The 18,820-nt window shown below is 43.8% G+C and overlaps 1 long non-coding RNA gene across 1 annotated transcript in view; it reads left to right on the top strand.

Moving 5' to 3' along the window:
* LOC132592430 (uncharacterized) overlaps nt 1-18,820 on the top strand; it is a 268,149-nt gene that overhangs the window by 70,775 nt on the left and 178,554 nt on the right. The gene's annotated exons all lie outside the window — the stretch shown is intronic.

Here is an 18,820-nt window from a genome sequence, read left to right as displayed (position 1 = left end):
TGCTTCGACTCAGACCAACACGGCTACCTGCCTGTAACTAATACTTTCTTTATTTCTTTTTTGGAACCAATAAGAAACAGGCAGCTTCTAGAAATACTTAGAAGAAATAGTAATTAAGAGGACTGTTGACGTTACATTAAATCTTCAAGAGTAATTAAGGGGATATATTTTGTTGCATTTGATCCTCATAATATGAAGTTATATACAACTCTCTGCAATAGGGATCAGCAGCTGACAACTGTAGGTCAAACTGAACCTGCTGATGAGCATCACCTGCCTTTGAAGTTGTCAACCCAGAAGTAAGAAGAAAATGTAGAAGCACCTGGGACTGTTGCCAGCAGCACCAACACCATGGAATTATGCTTGCCACTTATGCTTGCTTGTGTATACAGTACACTTAGCCACTGACTGGTCCAGCTGTGAGTATCCTTTGGCCCTCCAGACATTGCTAAACTGTAACTCCTGTCAGCCCCAGCAAGCACGGCCAGTGACCAGGGCTGATTGCAGATGTAGTTCAGCAACATATGGAGGGTCAAAGGTTCTCTGCACCTTGAGCAGTACCATACTCATAGAGGTCATCTGAAAACAGACGAGTCTTCCACAGTGCCCATGGCATGATTCAAATATATATTGAGGGAAGACTCTGAGATCCATAATATATCTCTAGATGAGCATGCAACATGCTATTATCACAGCCAGCACAGTTTACATCATAGGAGGAGATTTTTTTGTGCTGTGTGCGTCCTTGACGCAACCACACTGTGAATATTGTTATCGGTTCTAGACACCCTATTGCTAGACACATCTATTGGCACATCGCAGGGAGTTCAAAGAAGATGAAGATCAATTGTTAGGGACCTGGAGACTGACTGTCTAGGTGATAAGCCTAAACATGAGAGTACTTGTCAGGTATCCAAAGAAGGCGAACATGGAAGGATTAGCAAGGGGGTACGGATAGGAATATAAACAATATTAACCAGTTAAAATTTAAGGGGAGTTGCTTTAAAAACTCTATGGAAGTAAATAAATCAAGGAGAATAAAGTCTGCTGTTATTCAGAATGCTGTTACAAGTTTGAATGGAGGATTTAAAAGGGAGCCAATAGGTCATTTAGTCCTAAGGCAGAGTATCTTATACCTATAGTAACCCCAAGAGAGCCTGTCAATCTTTTTCTTTGGAAACCTCAAAGGAATGGCATTCTAAAATGGCTTCAGGCACTTTTAAACTTCAAGACCTTTTTTCCGTAATGGAACAGAATCTTTCCTTGCTTCACTTTCCCCCTATCTTTTCTTCTCTAATATATTTTTAATTTTTTTTTAAATAAAGACACAAAAGATATATTGAATTCTTCCCACTCCCCCCATCACATTCCATTTCCAGGAATTTTATAAATGCCATACTGCTGAAGCACAGAACTCGGTGTGTAAACATAAAGCTAGGAGTGTTGAATCTAGAGGCCTGGTACCAACATGCAGCAACCTCAGGCAATGGGTGGGCTCCTACGGCCCCCTGCTATTTGTACCCACCCATTTGGCTGAGTCTCCCCAGCCACTCTGGGCAGCTCCCAATCAAATATTAAAACAGTACAGCATTAAATATTAAAAACTTCCAATCTTCTCTTGGGAAGGACATCACTTTAATCACCCACAATGCCCATAGGCATTGGGACGTGTGGAAAATTTAATAATGTTGGGTCCAAGTTGCACAACTCTGCTGCTGTTGCTGCCACCACCTGGTGAACTCACTAGAACCCAGCAATATAAGAGGGGCCTGCTATAGGGCACTTGGGGGGGGGGGGACTCCTCAAACCTGGAGCTGGCATTTACAGACTCCACAACCTGAACCTGTGCATTCCACACAAATGACCGAATTCTCCTGAAAATTAGGAATCCGATGCATTCAACCAATATGAAACTCTTCCTGAAATGTTCCTTCAAGAGGCAGGCTGCCATTAGACACCTGCCTTTCTGAAATGTGCATGAGCTTCCTAAAACACAGACAGAGTTCTATTGCTATTTTCCGTATGAGTGAAATTGAGTTGGAACTGGCATTCTGAGGATGCAAAAGTACAAGTATACCCTAGGCTGGCTCAGCGAGGAATTTTGTCCTTCAGTCCATTTGGGTTTGATCCACCTATGATATGTTGACAACCCTGGGCATCTATATAGAAAGCTACACCCTGTAATCAATAAAAATTAGTATGCCCTAGTTAATTCTGCATTCAAAATCGTGGACATTGCTGTATCGCAGGGGCCTCTTGTATCTGGAATGTAGCTGTTCTGTCTTAATTCCATCATGCTGCTGTTGCTGCACAAGCAGGTGCCACCCATCTAGCTAATGAACAAACCAGCTAACCCACTTCCTTGCGGTGCTCTGTAGGATTAACCAATTCATTTTCAAATACACAGCCTTGAGGGGTCTGTGGGTTGCATCCTTTGGTTAAGACATGCATGCCCTGTTGGCTAAGAGCACCAACATGAGCGCCAGTAGCTTCGTGTTAGGGTTTGTTTCAATCCGTGCCTTTTGATAGCTCCTTTCCTTTGGCATGCAAACTTCATAATCCTTCTAGTGAGTTCTACCACCCACACATAGAAACCAGACCAAGTAGCAGCACAAACAATAGGAAGGGTAATACTGCATGATGAAAACGAAGGCAGAGTTGATCAACTTCCTTGCAATAACTGTTTCCTATCTCTGACCTGCCATCTTAGGTAGCTGCATTTTAATTTAACTGGTAGCTCAACATACAATCAAGTATGATGAAGTAGGAGCCATGGAGCCTTCTTACATTTTGAAAGATATGTGAAGTATGGTTACATAAGATACCACCTCCCAAACTGTCTAACTCATTTTATTCAGGCTACAAGATTCATATCTCTGCCTTAAACCTGTAGTGAGCATCATCACATACATGGGTTAACCATTTAAACCCCAGACCTTGTCTGCCCAGTATATAACACATCATCTCAAAGTCCATGTGAAATACAAAAATTACATTTGCATTAGAACAAGAAAAAGCCATGAAGGAAGCTGTAACTCAGGCACCCCCAAACTTCAGCCCTCCAGATGTTTTGAACTACAATTCCCATCATCACTGGTCCTCTTAGCTAGGGATCATGGGAGTTGTAGGCCAAAACATCTGGAGGGCCGCAGTTTGGGGATGCCTGTTGTAACTTATGTTGGTCTGTTGGATGTCTATAAACCCAATAGGAGTTACTATAGTGGTTCATACACTCAATGGAAACAGCTATACAAAAAGTGTCCCTTGGAGGAGGATTATAATGTATCAGGCCTGAAATAAAACTTTCTTCAAGCACCTGTAATTCCTTGCTTCCCTCACCCCACACTTGTCAGTGGTGTTCTTTCCAGTTTTGTGGTCACTTCTTTGCTTTATCTCTACTCGCGTGTATCAGCTTTCACTTCCAGAATGCAAAATGTGAATATTTGCAAGTGATTTGTTGGCAGTTAGCCAGAGCTTTGCAGGGATTTTGAGAATCAAACTATGGATGGCAGCTGGCGAGGTGGTTCGTTAGGTGAAATTGCCCACAGCTGCAGGGTAGCAACAGAGGAGGAGAGTGTTCCTGTCTTTACTTCTCATTGCTGGGACCTTTTATTGTGATAGAGGTTGGGGCTGCCACATGCAACACCATGTAAGTGTAAGTTGCAGAGTGGAGAGCTAATCCAGCATGATGCAAAGTGGAGAGCTGACCAAGGATGGATGCAGACAGCTTTCTATTGTGAAAGGTAAGTGTGAAGAACCCTCTCCCCTCCTCTATTGCCACACCATGGCTACCCACAATTTTCACCTACCCAAACACCTCACTGGCTAGGGCTGCAGTGAACACAGTCCAAAGCAAATGGAGAACATTCATGCTAGGCATAAAATTATCATTTTCATGTACCGGTATCAAAGAGTTTCAGGTTGTGAGCTGTGGGAGATAGCCAGCCCAGCGTTCGCCCTGTAATCGCAGGCCGATGACGTTTCATTCAGGAATGCGATGTGCTCGGTTGCTGTTGTGATTCTCTGTAATATGAAACGTCCTTACTATGTCTGTATCTGTGTGTCGTGGCTCTTACAGCTGAGAGGAAGCATCTCTCGGCTGGGGACTTTACCTTAAAATAAACACCTGAGTTTTAATGAGAAGGAGTCACCGAAAGTAATTTCTAGACACTGAAGCTGAATTACTTTTCTAGCTGTGCATCAAGCTCTGCAAATTAGAACTGGAAAGAAAGGTTTCTGAAGTTTTAGCAGAGGAAAACACCACGGAGCGTACTGGGCGAACTGGCACAGCTGGACATTGCTAGTGAGCCCAAAGGTTTTTTACCTTATGTTTCTAGGTGCTGTGCTGTATCTTTTCAAGGTACCCCAACACAGGTTTTGTCCTTATATCCCTGCATTTCACTTACAGGTCTAATTGTTTCTGGGGGAAGGTGATAAGAGAAATGATGTGGGAAGCGTTCCTGATTGTGTGGCAGTAGTTGCCACATCTGGGCTTGCGCACATGTTGTGTTCCTCTTTAGACACTGTGCATAATGTGTAGGCATAAAAGGAGCAAGGCCACAAGGGCATGCAATGAATGGCAGAGGTGTGGCCAGGCAGTGCAAAGCCCACACTACCTGGAATTAATCTATCATGGAACCAAAGTAGGTGAAATAGAATACCCTAAGGGGAAAGTATTACATAGTTTGTCATTCTTTGCATGCCATTAGCACATTGGTCAATCCAGAGGCTCTTACAAATGACGTGTTTATTGATCATCCATCCTGATTTGCTGGCACAAAGTCTACAGGGATGCAAGGTTATATATGGTCTTTCTTGAGCATTCATCCCGACTTGTTCATGGGAAGAATATATGAAAATGAGCATTCAGCTTGCTTTGCTTATGAGGTGTTCATATGTCTTCCCCTTAATAGTTTGTTCATGCCACACTTTTCACATTTGCACTAAGGCAACAGATTGCTTTAATCCACTTTAATTGGGCAAATCTAAATTTCCCAACTTGAGGTCTTTCCAGAAAATACTGGCAGCCTGGAGGTACCTCAGAAATGGTGGTTTCAGTGGGATACATAGCTGCCAAGTTCTCCCTTTTTTAAGGGAAATTCCATTATGCTGAATAGGCTTCCTCGCGAGAAAAGGGAAAACTTGGCAGCTATGGTGGGATATGTCCATTTTTAAAAACAGAACTTCTGAAATATCTTTATATACTCCTCTTAAGGCATGCCATTGCTTCATTGGATTTGATCAAATAGTGTGTAGAGTCTTTTTCCACTGGAGACTCAACTGAACATTCATGTCTTCTGCTCTTTTTTATGAATAAGATATTATAAACCTAAAATCTATGCTAGGGTGTCCAGGGATTAGCCATAATCATAGCTAGGCAACAGTTGTTCTGTGGCATTGTAATTGTAATGAAAGTTCATATAATCTGCTTCTTTTTCTTTCAAATCCTAATTTACAGATGTTGTTAGAAACCGAGGTAGATGCACTCTTGCTATGTAATCTACTTTCTGCCAGAGTTCCACTAGTACAAAATGAAAACAGAAGATTATTGCATTAAGGAAGGCTTTTGGGCGGTGGTTGTGATGGGGGGGGGGGGCTGGTGAGGGAAGAGAGTTTAAAGGCAACCAATTTGATAATATTTCTGCTGTTCGACCTATCAACTTACCGTTTATGTGCTCAGACTTGATGAAAAGTAACTACGAAGAAAAACTTTGGACATTGTTATAACAGGAGGTCAAGTAGATTTTTAAGGTGACCCTTCTCTCTTCAGCTGGAGGACCATAAGAGGCCTTTAAATTGTGAATTCAATATAAGGAAAAATGGTTCTGGGTATCAGAATGCTATCAATGTTTATGTCCCTTGGCATCCAGTGAAGCTTACTCCCAAGTCAGTGTGTTTCAGACTGCAGCCGTGGCCTAGATCTCCATTTGAGTGGCTAAGAAACATCTCTGTTTCAACACAAAAACCCACTCACAACAGTGACAGAAAGCATTAACAGCACCCTAACAATAAAAACAAAATCAACTCCATCCACGAAAGGCCTGGAAACAAGGTAGAGCTTTACCAGATGCCAAAATGATGTCGGTGAAGGTGCCAGTTGGACCTCACTGGGGACAGTGTTCCACAGATGGGGAACCACAGCTGAAAAGGTCCTCTCCCTTATCACCCTCTGAGGAAGGACCCAGAGTAGGACCTTGGATGATGATGATCCAAGGGTCCAGGTAGGTTAATGCTGGGAGAAGCATTTCTGAAGATAGCAGCCTGGAACCACTCTTTGTTGAAGTAAGGCATTAATGACTTTGCTGACCTATCCTGCCATTCAACCCAAGTGGCTGTATGAACCTGGCCAAGTATCTTGTCCCTCACCATTTCTATGTTCCCAGGCAATATGGGATAAGAAAGCACTCAGCAGTATCATCAGCACCAATGATGTAATCCAAATCCCAGGAGAGGGAAACAGTTTTCTCCTCAAAATGCTTAGCAAACGTATCAAAGTGGGCTTTAGATGGCTCCATCACCCCCCTAGGGTCAGTATGCAATAAACTTCCAGCCTTTCTCAACCTTGGATCTCCATATGTTGCTGGACAACAACTCCCATCATCCCTGACCACTGGTCCTGTGAGTTAGGGATCATGGGAGTTGTAGGCCAAAAACACTCTTAAACAACTCCGCTGGACAGCCAGCTAAGGACAGTGGAGAAGCAAGCTTTCGTCAACACTTTCATTACCACTGAGTAGGCTCAAATTCAAGTGCATGCCAGTGTTTGGTGACATTCACTAGGAAGTTTTTCTCACCTGTACTCAAGCCGTCTTACTCCTTGCTCCTAGTTTTGAGGTATACCACAGAGATTTCTGAACTCTGCCAGTCAGGAGAGGCTGCTCAGTGCACTCATGTCAACTTCCTGGCTCATCTTTGGGTTCCAAAGATTGACCAGTGCTTTAATTGATGAGCCAGATGGAAAACTGCTCAGAGCTCTCTGAAAACTAGTTGGATCCATTAGTCTCTGGGGTGACCCATCTTAATAGGTCGCCCACCTCTGCAGTGGGGTGAGGCCACCGTTAAGTCAAAGGCTCACCAGAAGGTGATCTGGCCATGACACCTTCAGGAAATTGATTCCCAATCGGCATGGTTTGCCATATGCTCTGGCTAATTCTGAAAGTGGTCTGGATAATTGGATAGCATGGATTGCTTTCACCCACAGTTTGAGAAGGAGGCTGAGTTTCTAATGAAAATTAATTGTATCAAAATCAGAGTTACGATTTTTCTTTGGGAAGAACTCATTGATGGGAAGTGAATTGTTTCATTCTTTAGTACTGTAGTCTCCTTCACCTTCAGAGCACAGCTGAAGGGTCCCAAAGTTTCAGGGGCAAAGGCAATGAAAGAAGCCATGTTTTGCCCTTGGTTGGAAGGTCAATATTGTTGCATCCTCAGTAGCAGCTGTGTCTCTCTGAACTCTGCATTATGAAAGATGAACTGCATTAAATGCTAAATCATTAAGGATCAGCTGAGTAAAAGCGCTGTGGTGGGTTGCCCTGCTTAAATCGCCAGCATCTGCCTTCTGTCATGCGGAGGGTTGCTCTTTACAATCGCGCAGCAAAATGCTGACAGAAGGGCTATGGCTAAAGCTGCAGCAGCAACTTGAACAAATGTAATCTGGGCTTTCATCAGACAGTAAGTGATGGTGAGCATATACCCAGCTCAAGAACTGGCAATTCGTTATGTGATGCTCATACCCTCCAACATTTCTCCAATGGAAATAGGGACATCCTAAGGGAAAGTGGGACATTCCAGGATCAAATCAGAAACAGGGACAGCTTTGGTAAATCCAGGACTGTCTCTGGAAAATAGGGACACTTGGAGGGTTTGGATGCTTTTTGGTGAACAAAAATGGAAATTATATTCAGATGTCACACTAAACCACCTGGGAGATCAGGGTTTGAATCACGACTCAGCCATGATGTTCACTGGGTGACTTTGGGTCAGTCACTGTCTCTCAGCCTAACCTACCTCACAAGGCAGGGAGAACCATGTACACCACCTCGATAATAATAATAATAATAATAATAATAATAATGTAGCATGAGCAAGCCTAGGCAAACACCAGGCTCACACACTCTTCTTCCCTTCCTGGCCTCCAGTGTGGCCATGAGGAGTTTAGGAACTTCCTTCTCATTTTGCTAATAATTTCATCCAACTTGAAAAATGTTGGTTTGTTTGAAACAAGCCAACTTGAGAGTGGTGTTCAACTAAGTTTTACTCATAGTAAAGTAAAATGACTGAAATTAGTGGATGGCCATTACTTGCAAAGGGTCTGCAGAGTAAAAAATAGTTGAAAACTACCCTGTGATTTAGTGTGATATCCAAACATGGCCTGAATACCATGCTGGTCTTCTGTTGAGTATAAAGTCCGCAGAAGTAAACATTACGTTTTTATTCCAGTTTGAAGACTGGTAGAGCTACGGTTGATGAGGTATTGTCATGACCCATGCAGGTTTCTAACCTTAGTTATTGACCCTACATTATATATCAGGATGTCTATGCAGCATGAAGTAATACTTTTGTATAGTGTATCTAGTTTTCAGATCACATGAGAAAATGGTGCTAACAAGCAGAATCTGACTGTGATCAAAGCAATAGACCTTGTAGGGAGACGGTGAGAAATATGGGTATGCAGTGCCCAACATTTGGCATTTTAAAAGATAAACTTTATGATCCCCCCCCCAAAAGCACAACAAAACAAAAGAACCACATACAGTGTAAAAGAGAAAACCATATGCATCTATTTGAATTATGTTGCATCAAATGCCTGGTACAAATACATTAATACTTTGGCTCCGTATCTTTAAAAAAAACTTCCTAGGGTGCGAATCCCATTGAACATGCTGTAGCTTATTCCAAGCAAACAGTATCGGGTGGTTCTTTAAGCATTTACTTAGTGATTTTGGAATTCAGCAAGTGTTTCCTATAATTATCTTTACAACTGCCTTGTAAGGTAGGACCAATATTGTAGAATGGAGGGAGCCGAGATGAAAATAGTGGATTGCCTATTCATTCCTAATGAACCTGTGGTAGGGTGTGTGTGTGTGATTAGAACTAGTGTTATCATGGTTCACGGCTCAGCCTCATAACCCCTACACCACACAAACATTCCAACAGCCCAAAAGTGACCTGGAATTAATCTACATTTGAACACTTGGGGTGACATTTCCCTGAAGCAACTGGAAGCCACTTAATCATTTACCGAAGTGGAAAGTAGGCGTTGTGGTTGAAGGTTCCCATGACCTTAAGACAAGGTTGTTGGGAAATGGGCATGTCTATGAAGGAAGCAGCTTATGGGAACTTCTTATGGGAAAGAATTTATTAAATAACTAGCTGGCTTTAATTAGCTATACTTGCTGCTTGTGGTCACTCAAAAAAATGTAGTTGTGCAAATAAACAAACAGTGATGTCATTTTGACTCACCGCTTGTCCATGTTTCTGAAAGTGATACTTTTGGAGCAAGTTCTTCAGGACAGGGCAGGAAGAGGATTACCACAGAACAACTAGCCTCTGAAAGCGCTTCTTTTTAGATCAGGTTCTTCTGGAAACAGCAGGAGGGAAATGCAGAACCACCCACTGGAGAGAAACCAAATACCTGCTTTACCTTTTTTGGGGGGGAGCAGATTTAGCAGCAGCACCATCAGGGCAGGATTTTGGAGCAGAAGGAATACTCTGCAGAATAAAGAGGAAGGAGGTGCCTTAAGGCTTTTTCATACAGTTCAAAGCTATCAATTTGGAGCCTTGTTTCTGAACAAAACAACATGTAGGAACACTTGGTGATGATGATCATATCCCACCCTTCCTCCTGAAGGGAGGAATTTTAGGAACACATGTGTAAAAGGAAGTGGTTACAGTATTGTCTAGGTATGAAATGAAAGGTGTGGGGGGGGGGAGATTCCTTTGATTGCATCCATGCCCTGAGACTGCAAAATGGGTGTCTACAAAGTGGAGGCCACAAGGTATTGTACTTGGTGCTGGATACACTTTGTGTATATTACAGGGCATAAGCCTTTGGCATTGGTGTGTCTTAAGCATGCCAGGACAGGTGTGCCGTAATGATGTCAACCAGATAAATTGGCATGGGAAGAAAGCATTTGCCAATCAGACGAATAATGTCATATCCAATATAGGATGCCGTTCTTGTCCACTCAGTCCTTCTCTGTTGAACTTAAAGGGGCTGACTTCTGAGTAGACATTTATAACATTGCACTGGCATTGGCAGGAGTTGCTGTACATTTATTTATTATTACATTTAAGGTAAAATAAAGTAAATGACACCTGGACGATTGAGTCCAGTCAAAGGCGCCTATGGGGTGTGTGGCGCTTATCTCGCTTTCAGGGCGATGGAGCCGGCGTTTGTCCACAGACAGCTTTCCAGGTCATGGCTAAACCGCTTCTGGCACAACAGAACACCGTGCTGGAAAACAGAGTGCACGGAAACGCCGTTTACCTACCCACCACAGCGGCACCCATTTATTTACTTGCACTATTGTGCTTTTGAACTGCTAGGTTAGCATGAGCTGGGACAGAGCAACAAGAGCTTACCCCGTCGTGGGGATTTGAACCGCTGACCTTCCGACTGGCAATCCCAAGAGGCTTAGTGGTTTAGACCACAGAGCCACCTGTGTCCCTATTACATTTATATCCCACCTTTCCTAGAAGTTCAAGGTGCCTTATGTGGTTCTTCGCCTCCTCATTTTATCCTCACAACAACCCTGTGAGGTAGGTTAGGTTGAGAGACAGTGACTGACCTGCGATTGGCAAGTGAATTTCATGGTTGAGTGGGAATTTGAACACAGCTCTCCCAGGCTCTAGTCCAACGCAGGCTTTCCTGAAAGAAACAGAGAGGCATTTTAAAACAGCACAGTTCTATTGTTTGATACAAGGCATCTGTTTGAGCAGCATCCAGACTCCAATATGAATTAACTTTAAAACTTAATTTAAAATAAAGCCACTAGGTAGGTTTACAGTGCATGAAAAGCCCTGAGAAACTCTGTATTATTTTGGTTGCTTTACGTTTCTTTGTAAAGGAATTGATCAGTACGATTGCCTCCCAAAGCCCTCTACTTCCTTGCAGTTTCCTGCATCAGGAGAGAAATTGCTGCTCTTTGTGAGTTAAACCAATCTTTAAAGAACCTTTTAAGGCTAAAATACGAATTTACCACTGTTTTTCATCTCTGTAAAAAAGGGATCCATCTCCCAATTTGTCAGCTTCTCCATCTTTCCAGCCACCTCTCCCCATAACAGTTAAAAGTTTTAAAGGACAATAAATTTGAGCGTTTTATGCAGTGCTTTTTCATAAGGGCAGTTCGATTTATCTCTATTCCTGGGAAAGATGAATGTTGCCATTCTGCATTGCAAAGCCTGCAGGAGAGCATTTATGGAACACACAGGCTCTCAGATGTCACCCGAGCACCCAAATATGGATGAGCCTTCACCCGGCAACTGCCATCTGTTGAGTGCTTTGTGACAGCTGTATCTCTTGACCAGAACTGGTTTGCGCATAATCAGGCGAGGAGACCCACCTCCCTCTCTGGTGGAAAAAAAAAAAAGATTCAATGTTTGCTAGGCCTGCGACTCCAAGTTTAATGGCACTGTAATGATTTTCTAACAGACACAGTGGTATTCGGCTTTGATTTAGAGCAAACAATAAACTAGAGCACAGTTTAAAAGCAGTGGCTAGGAATTCCTAATGCATGGGTGGGTAGTCTTGCATGAGTGCTTATGGCTGCTTATGCATGGCCCAGAGAGATATTTTTTTCCCTAAATAAAAATTATTTCCCAATAATACCTTGCATGGGTGTTTTCTCAACACACACACACACACCGCTCCTTCTGACAAGACTTCGAAAACAAGACTTGACAAAAGATTTCTGTGAATAAGACCATTGTTATCTCTGTGAGTGGCAAGGGTTATTTCCATGTCGGATATCTGCACTCAACAAAAAAACGATTTAGCATACGCAAACCAGTTCTGTTTGAAATGTGCAGACAAAAAAACAACACCAAAAACAAAAGAGTACCTTAATGTATTTTTCTTTCCAGCCTATTTTTTGGGGCAGATCACTCTCCCTTCACCCTGGTGCCCTACCCCCACCCCACCCCCTACCCCAAATCTATAAAGCTGCCATCTGTCTCTCCTGCTTGCGAAGCAGCATCTCAAAAGCTGGAGGCCTCCCAAAAGAGACGCAGCATGGCAAGGTCATAAAATGAGAGGCATAGGTGCTGGAGTGATGCAGGGGTCAAAGTCAAATCTGCTTTGAAGCATTGTGAAAGCTTCCCGGCTACCTCTCTCTCTCCCTTTAACCTATAATCACTCATCAGCTTCTCCACACATACGCTTGAGAGCTACATGCTGTCGTGCCATTGTACCAATGCCCCCTCCATGCGAAGGTCTCGGAGAGAATCGAAGAGAGAATCTCTAGGGCACCAATTCACACTTTTCTTTCCATTTAAGCACAGGAACAAGCCCTAGACTGAGCATATTCAATATATGTGCAGGCCTTATGTTAGAGTTGGGCCTTCCACAGAGGAGGCAGATGATGAGGTACCATTAAGGGGCAACACATGTATTGGTGGTTTAGTTGTTCCCTGAATTTTTATGGGACAACAGTGAGGTTTTCTACCTCGGGCACCACAAAAACCTCTCACACATTTTCATACATGACACAAAGAAGTTAAAATGGTGCCTTGTTACTATTCATGAAACACTGATGTGGAGAAAACAAAATGGTGTCGCTCTAGATCCGTCGGCAATGATGGCTGCTTCACTTTGTTTCGTGGTAAGACCAAACTTGTTCAAAACCAGGATTCTCTACTACAGTAGCTTGATTATTATTACGCTGCATTTCTAAATTGAGATGCGCTGAAATTCAAGCTTGCCTGGCAATCACATTCTATAATTTATGCATATTGCATTTACATGTTCTTTTTTCTTGCTGAGCTTTGTGAACGACCTCCACTGTTCGGTTGAATGGGAAGGGAAGGTACAAATTCCCTAAATGTAAAAATGAATCAGTATACAGTATACATGTTGTATATGGGCTATCACTCAGAATGCCCAGGCAGTGTTTGCTTGTCCATTCTGTCTCAGAAATCAGCTTGTAAGAAAGATCTGGTAATAGCTGCTGCCCAGCTATAAACAATCACAAATCAAGAACAGGCTAGACTGGAGAGGTCATAAAGAGTTCTCCAGCTCTGCTAGAAAGCAGTGGTTTTGCAATGACATGAAGGCTACAGTTGTACAATCATTTACCTGGGAGTAAGCCCTATTGAACTTGATGCAAGTTACTTTTGAGTGGGCATGTATACGATTGCACTGTAAGGATAGGCACTTCACAAGTTTTGTTTTTTTCAAATATTTGGAAGTATAGCAAAGCCACAATGTCCATAATATGTTCGTTCTCTCTTTCGCTCTCTCTCTCTCTGCATCACAGTATCTTTTTAAAAAACAAAAAACCAGGTATTCGGGAAATTCATATGGACAAAAATGGGCCTGGTAAACAAACAAACAAACAAATAGTAGACCTTTATTGTCATTATACCACCTGTGTGCAGTGAAATTAAACGAGCCACACCCACCCACCCAATACGCTCAGTATTGTCAGAAGTCAATTACACCACGGATAAAAACTGTTCTTTAACCTTCTGGTGCGGCTGACTATACTTCTGTATCTCCTGCCTGAAGGTAGTAGATTAAAGAGGTGCTAGCTGGGGTGTGAGTCGTCCCTGAGAATTTTCCTCGCTCTCCTGAGGCAGCGGTCTCCTGCGATGTCATCTAGCAAACCATTGGGTCAGGGAAAGTCCGACTCATAAGATCAGACTCTGTTTCTGTCTTTGTGAATTCCCATTTTTATTTGGTTTTATATGCTTTAACACACCAGCTTTTCTGGTTTTATGTTTTATTTTTGTTTTAATAATGTTGTTAACTGTTTTTAAGTTGTATGCCACATAGTGTTTTTAAAAAAATATTAAGGTTTTTTTATTATTTTTGTTTTAATGTTCTAGGGTTCCAAGCCGCATGTGATTGAGTGTCCCAGCGCATCTCCCCTAGTGGAACCTGCCCCAGCCATTCTATGGGCTAGGGACCACTCCCAGGGCAGTCCTGAACTTAAAAACAACTTTCCTTATACAAACTACAATAAACAAATCAATAAGCCAATGGATTTTTAAAAAATAAAAATAAAAACACGATTTACAATGACAGACAGATTAAATTAACCCCTGACGCATCCAAGCATTAAAAACAACCCCAACCCAACTAAAACAAAACAAGTCTGCTAAAATTTAAAGCCCCACAGGTTAAAATCTGCATAAGAATGTTTTAAAATACCTTACAGTGGTACCTCATGTTGCGTATGGGATCCTTTCCGGAGCCCCATACACAACATGAGCAGTACGCAACATGAAACGCTGCGTCTACACATGTGCGTGGTGCGATTCAGCACTTCTGCGCATGACGCCATTCATCGCGTCTGCGCATGCATGAACCGCCGAACCCGGAAGTAACCCATTCTGGTACTTCCGGGTTCGGCACGTATGTATCCCATGTTGTACGCAACCCGCAGCATTCGTAACAAGAGGTATGACTATAGACACTTGGAGCAGAGAAACAGTAGCAAATAGACACACACACAAACAAACACACAAACACACCAAGCACTGCCCCAAGAGTTCGTTCCAGTGAGTCCAGCCTTGTTCCCCAGGCCAGATGGTAGAGGCCTTGCAGAGGGAGCAGGCCCTGCAGTCCTCACCACAGCAGAAGATTCATACATTGCAGTGGGTTGGACTTGATGATCCTTGCTGTTCCTTCCAGCTCTACAGTTCTATGATTTCGATGTGATTGCATTAGGGGCTGTCTCTTGTTGGCCAAGCAGGCCACAAATGCACCCCACAACCTGAGCAGATCGGGGTGGCAGAATGGGGCCCTCTTTGTGACTGTCCTCCCTCACATCTGAGTAGGTCCACCTAGGATCACACCTCAAGTTAAGTACAGTATCCAGTATTGTATCTCTCTCCCCACCCCAGTAGAACTAATAGCAGGCTGTGGAGAGGAGAGGTGGTTTAAATTGTGATGTAACACTTTGGAAAGGCTGCTAAATCGCCCCCGCTCCAGTTTCTGTGGTCCAGTCCAATTCAGGACTTGACATGGCTGAATTTAAACTCTCTTAACTATCCTCCTTTCACAGATCTGCATCTTGCGTATTTTGGTCTTTAAGAAGTGTGCCAGTAATTAGTAAAACTCTACCCTTCTGCTTCCTTAATTCTGCTTCGCAAATCCATTTTTGGCGTGCTGATCTGTTTTTATGTGGCAATGTGGTTGTGAATAAGCCTCTTGATTTCCTAAATAAAACAGCCTGCTCAAAGGGCAGGTAGAGAAGGCTGTTTATAGAAGCAGCTGGCTGAGATGGTATAAAAGGGGCCCCACGTCCTCACAAGTCGCAACCAACCCTCTCCTTCAAATCCCTGGTGTTTAAATATAACTTGTCCATTTTTTAATACTCGAGGTTATATTGGGTGGCCTTTAACCAGCATATGTAGCAAGGGTGAAGCAGAAAGGTGGAGAGCAGTGGCAGAGCTTCATGCTCCGGCACCAGGGGCGGACAGCAGACGGGGCTGGGGCTGGCGCATATTCTGGGAGTGGGTCTGGCGCCGCCCGTAGGGGTGTGGCACATGTTCTGTGGGCAGCCTGCAAGGGGGGGAGCCACAATGGCGCCCACGGGATCGCGCTGCCCGGGGCGGAGCACCCCTATCACCCCCATCACCCCCTCCTTCATACGCCCCTGGTGGAGAGTTCCTATGTCTGAGCAAAAACGACATGGTGAAAAATCAGAAAGGCTTGTAAGTAAACCAGCACTTTATTGCGGCTGCATGCTGACAGGGAATTTTCAACGAGAAGCACTGCTTGGTGGCAGACGTTACGTGAGATGGACTGAAGTTTTGTAGCCCATGTCGTCTTGAAGCAGGCTGTGGGAACTGGAAGAGGCTGGTGAATTACAGCACGCTAGGCATATGGTAAGACATATGCTCATGACAGCAAGCATGGAGAAGGTCTGCTTGCATCTTTCAGGCAACGGATAACAGAGATGTGCCTTACCCATTTGTATTTCAATAGACAATTGTGCTGGCTGGCCAATGGCTTGGTCTTTTTGTTTTTTGTTTTGTTTTTTGTAGCCTTCCTTCACAGTTTTCCAGAAGCTTCTATGGGAGTACTACACAGGACCACTGGAAGAAACGTCAGAATTCTAGTTCAGGGGCAGATAAAGTTTGAGGAATGGTGTTGGATTCTTCCTTCGTCTCTCAAGATAGGCATCCTTAATGGTGTATAATTTTGTGGCAAAGACTGAACTTTCCACCAGCATCAGTTTCCCATGATCTAGAGCAGGCATGTCAAACCTGCGGCCCTCCAGATGTTTTGGCCTACAACTCCCATGATCCCTAGCTAGCAGGACCAGTGGTTGGGGAAGATGGGAATTGCAGTCCAAAACATCTGGAGGGCCGCAGGTTTGACATGCCTGATCTAGAGGGATGCTAGGCATCTTATCACTCTGACTTTCAGCAGGTTCACATCCTCCCCGCAGTTAATTTATACAAGAGGCCTACTTCTGGATGCCCTACTAATTCCTAGCAAGGTTTGGCCTAGCATTAGGCAGAGTGAGGTAGATGCCTCAGGCAGCAGGTGCCTGTGTGGGGTGTGGGGGTGTGCGTGCCAGCCATGGCGAGGCATGGAAGATAGTGCTAGGTGTGCAAAAGAGCCTGTCCTGTGCCCCCATAGCTAACTTGCTGCTCTTTGGCATCACGGAGGGTGCTGTCCCATGGACCAGTGTTGGGGAGGCGCCATCTTGTCCTCCTCAGACAGCAAAATGTCTCGGGCTCATTCCAGCATTAAGCTGGATCCACATTCAGCACCGGTGAGCTTTGGCTTCAGAGGAGCCCTGCATTGTCCCATTGTTCCATGTGAAGTCTTGTTTCTCAGTTATGAGCACAAATCTGTAACTATTTTGAAACTGGAGTTGTTGGAAGGCCAAACCACTCCACATTCCCATTTGATTTTGTTTATGCTGGGGAATCCACCGTGTTGGGTTACAACTGTGTCATAAATTCCCCCCATCTGCCCCCCCCACTCTTACCTCTAGTGCTTAGGTTACAGCCCTATAACATTTAAAATACCAGCTCTGCTTTTAGCTCAGTGGGAGGCTCCGGTTTGTTGCTACATTAGATTTTACCAAATTGGATGGCATTTAGATTTTTTTGATTTTTTTGATTTTTACAAGTTTATGCTAAAAGAAGCTAGTGAAACAAGCAATAAGCTTTCCCTCCCCTTGAAAGTCACTTTTATGTTGTAAAAGTTTGGTTTTTATACGGCAAAGTGGTTGTGAAATAGACTCTTGATTTCTTAAATAAAACAGCATGTAAAGAGGGCCAGGTAGGGGGAACGGGCCCCTCTCAAGCCTTTTTATAGACTGCACAGGCATCAAATGAGAACTGCCTCCTCAGTCTGAGCACAGATTTTGAAAGTGCTTCGTTTTAAGACCACGTATGTAGCGTGATTTTTCTTTTTAACAGTTTAATTGCTTTATTGGGGGTGGGGGAGGGAAGCACCAAGACCGACTCACATTCAAATAAAACTTGGGGGATTCCTTTGCAGCTTTTTGGATCACAGCAGCGAGGGGGGAGGAATTAACAATGAACTTCACTGCCATACAGAAACACACCACCACCACCACACACAATAAGACAGAGCCTATAATTTGACATCTGGGGTCCAGGAAGGGCTCCAGTGCGCTGTGTACTATTCAAATTCAAAGCCAATGAGAAACTGCAGTTGGGGACGGGGGGGCGGGGGGGCGGGATGAGGGAAGCCATGCAGCAATTGGGGTCATTGTTTGCTTTATGCGTATGGCTGATTAAAAATGCAAACGCCACTGTGAGGCGTAAGACGCCAGGGCAAACTCGAGAACAGTAGGAAAGGCCATGAGGTTGAGGATTATTTTATTCTTCTTCGTAAATTGCAGGGAGTACCGTAATTCCAGGGATAGGTGGGGAGAAAGGAGGGGTGATGGTGGTGGAAAGTGGCCCGGTCTGCTGGGTGCTTGCATATGCAGTTGTCTGCCTTCTTTTACCTCCAAGATAAGGGCATGCTAAGTCGGTGGAGATACTATTACTCCATGGTTCCATGCTAATAAGGCGTGCTTCCCACAGTGTGTGACAGAAAAGATGAATACCGTGCACTGCTAATGGTTAATTTGTAGTGGCATGTGTGTTCCTTGAATGTTTGTGAAGTCTCCTGATTCACCCATATACAATTGAGCTCTCTCTCTCTCTCTCTCTCTCTCTCTCTCTCTCTCTCTCTCTCTCTCTCTCTCTCTCTCTCTCTCTCTCTCTCTCCTTAATCAAAAAAGGGGGGCATGGTGACACAAAAAGAGATGAGGCACGGCTGACAGACCAATTCTGAATGTGATCCTGTCCCATCGACAGTCGCTCCCCTCCCCCCCCCCACTTACTATTCTAATAATTGACCCACTCAAAAATGTATTTATCGGGAGCAAATCATTTTTTAAGCCTTGGCCACATTTTATTTTTTTTAAATGTTAATGGTGTTAGAAACCTGTCACAGATAGCATCAGGCCTCAGCAATGTTAATCTACATAGCCTGGCTTTGAAAGTCCTCTGGGAAGCATATATTTAGGCTTACTGCTGAGCGAACATGACTGTTAGGATTATAGAGGCCCTACAGAGTGAGGGAAAGCATAACGCTTCATCTGACTAGCAAGTAAACAAT

This window comes from Zootoca vivipara, chromosome 7 (genome assembly GCF_963506605.1).
Source record: "Zootoca vivipara chromosome 7, rZooViv1.1, whole genome shotgun sequence".
Classification (NCBI taxonomy): Eukaryota; Metazoa; Chordata; class Lepidosauria; order Squamata; family Lacertidae; genus Zootoca; species Zootoca vivipara.
Note: the sequence above shows the minus strand (reverse complement) of the source record. Positions and strands in the feature narration are given on the sequence as shown.